Genomic DNA, 3,311 nt, shown 5'->3' on the forward strand with positions numbered 1-3,311 from the left:
AGTGTGTCATCCAAACATGGCTGCAGACTTTGAACTGAAGACTGCCTAATCAACTTGATGCCCAAGTTTCATGGCTTACCTGCTCAAGAGCCTATTAAGCACCTTAGGAATTTCTAGACAGCCTGTTCTACTGTTAGGCGTCATGGTGCAGATAAAACCTCTATTCTGTTAACCTCTTTCCCGTTTTCTCTTGAGGGAAAAGCGAGAAAATGGTACTTCACCCAACCTGAAGTGACTGTTACTAATTGGGATACGCTTAGAAGAGAATTTTTGGAAAAATACTTCCCAGCTGAAGTTACTGATAGATTGAGGAAAGAGATTTATATGATTATTCAGGGCGAATCTGAAACTCTCTATGAATATTGGGAGCGCTTCAACAATCTACTGGACACATGCCCCCATCACATGATTGATAGACTGGTATTGATCAGCTACTTCACTCAAGGCATGAACCCCCGGGATAAGACAACACTGGATGGTGCTAGTAATGGTTCCCTGAAAAAGTATAGGACCGCAGATAAAGCATGGCAACTGATCAGCGACTTAGCTGAATCCACTAGGAATCACAGGCCGAGGTGCGACCACTCAAAAGCTGTTGCAGAGATCTCCTCTAGCGTTGAAACTACTGCTCTTACCCAGAGCATATGTGAAATGACCAACCTACTGAAACAGATGCAGATAAACCAACAACAAACACATAAAGCTCAGCCTCCCCCACCACAGCAAAGCCAACAGTTGGTTCCACAAAGAGTATGCGGGATCTGTGCTGATTATAGTCATTATACTAATGAATGTCCGTAGCTCCAACAGGAAGACAACACTATGGCAGCCACTCATAACTTCTATGACCGCCCAAATCAAGGATACAATCAACAAGGTGGCAACTACAACCAAGGTGGAAACTATAACCAAGGATGGCAAGACAACTCCAACCAAGGTTGGAGGGACACCTATAAGAGAGGAGGCAGAGACAACAATGGAAACCAGAGGTGGAATAACAATAATAATAATAGACAGCAGAATCAAAACCAACCTTACAGAGCACCTCACCTAAGACAGCCCCAAGGACCCCAGCACAACCAACAGCAGGTTCCTCAGATCGCTTACTCCAATTCCTCATCAAATGACAATATGCTTCATTCTCTTGCACAAGGACAACAAGACATGCAGACGCAGCTGAACTCTACTTTAAATGGTCTGGATGCTACTTTACAAGCTCTCGTCTCCCGGTTAGATTTGTCACCTAATTCCACCAATCAACCTTCAAGCTCTAGTGGAATTCCTTCTCAACCCCTACCTAATCCCAAAGGTGGCATCAATGCCATCACTTTAAGGTCTGGAACCACACTGTAAGAGAGGAACCATGAGGAGCCAAGCTCACCAGAACACGTCCCAGCTGAGGATGTAGTGGAAGTGGAAGATGCTAAAGAGGAAGAGGACGTACAAAACATAGTTGAAGAAGAAGCAGCTCAACCACAGAATGAAGCACCAAGGGATGCAGAGGCTGCAAGTAACGCCATCCCTATCCCATTTTCACACCTTGCAAGGAAGCCCAGAAAGCAGATGGAACTTGATCCCAAAATGGTAGAGATATTAAAAAAGGTTGAGGTAACTGTTCCCCTTTTTGATGTTATTTAGCAGGTACCTAAATATACAAAGTTTCTAAAGGATTTGTGCATACATAAAGTCAAAATTAATGAATTAGAAACTATTCCTTTAGGTAGTTCTATATCTGCTTTAATGGGAGGTATACCTGAAAAATGTAGTGATCCAGGTCCATGTATGGTCAACTGTACCATTGGGGGTGTAATTTTTTCTGACTGCATGTGTGATCTAGGAGCGTGTGTTAGTATAATGCCTTTGTCTATATATGATACTTTGAGGCTCCCTCCCTTAAAAAGGTCGGCAGCTCGTTTTATGTTAGCAGATAAAAGCATTATTACAGTAGTTGGAATTGCTGAAGATGTATTAGTGAGCATTAAAGGGCTCACATTTTCCATTGACTTCTATATCTTGGAAATGCCCCCTAATGACTCAGGAAGACCATCATCAATCCTGCTTGGAAGATCATTCCTGAAGACTTCAAAGTTCAAGCTTGACGCATTCTCAGGAACTTACTCCATTGAGATAGATGGCAGAACAGTGAGTTTCAGTTTAAATGAAGATATGAAGCACGCTCCGAAAGATAATTCTATCTTTCAGTGCGACATTATTGATGAAACTGTAGCTGAAGTTCACCAAGAAGAAATGGGAGAGAAGCACATGGAGCAAGACCCAAGTGTGGGGACACTTTCTGAAAACAATGAAGACCCCTTGCTATTATCACCAGCCCTGGATGATCCAGAACCTAGCTATGAGCAGAAATCAGAATTAAAGCCCCTCCCTCCACACCTCAAGTATGCTTACCTTGAGGATAATCAGAAATTCCCAGTTATCATTGCAAGGGAACTTACCTCTTAATAAGAGGAGCAACTGCTCAGTGTGCTGAGAAAACATAAGAAAGCAATTGGATGGAGCTTGGCAGATACAGTAGACATCAGCCCTCAAGTTTGTGAGCACAGAATATTCTTAGAAGATGGAGGAAAGCCTGTCCGTCAGCCTCAAAGAAGATTGAATCCCACCATCTTAGAAGTTGTTAAGAAAGAAGTAACCAAACTACTTGAAGCAGATATCATTTACCCCATCTCAGACAGTGAATGGGTTAGTCCAGTACAAGTGGTGCCCAAGAAGTCTGGAGTCACAACAATAAAAAATGAGCATGGAGAGCTCCTAATAACTAGAGTGCAGAATTCATAGAGAGTTTGCATTGACTATAGGCGTCTCAACTAAGCCACTCGCAAGGATCATTACCCCTTACCATTCATTGATCAGATGCTTGATTGCCTGTCAGGTAAATCCCATTATTGCTTTTTAGATGGCTATACAGGATATTTTCAAATTCATACAGGATATTTTCAAATTCATATAGCTCTTGAGGATCAGGAGAAGACTACTTTTACATGCCCCTTTGGAACTTATGCTTATAAAAGAATGCCTTTTGGCTTGTGTAATGCACCTGCTACTTTCCAAAGATGTATGATGAGTATCTTTTCAAATCTTATTGAGAAATGTATGGAGGTTTTTATGGATGATTTTAGCATATATGGTGATTCATTTAGCCTTTGCTTGGATAGTTCATCTAGAGTATTAGACAGTTGTGTCTAATACTGGCATATATGGTGATTCATTTAGCATATATGTTGTGTCTAATACTGGTATTTCTGTAGATCCAGCAAAGGTGGATGTTATTTCTAGTTTACCTTACCCCTCCT

The sequence above is a fragment of the Arachis ipaensis genome, chromosome B09 (genome assembly GCF_000816755.2).
Source record: "Arachis ipaensis cultivar K30076 chromosome B09, Araip1.1, whole genome shotgun sequence".
Lineage (NCBI taxonomy): Eukaryota > Viridiplantae > Streptophyta > Magnoliopsida > Fabales > Fabaceae > Arachis > Arachis ipaensis.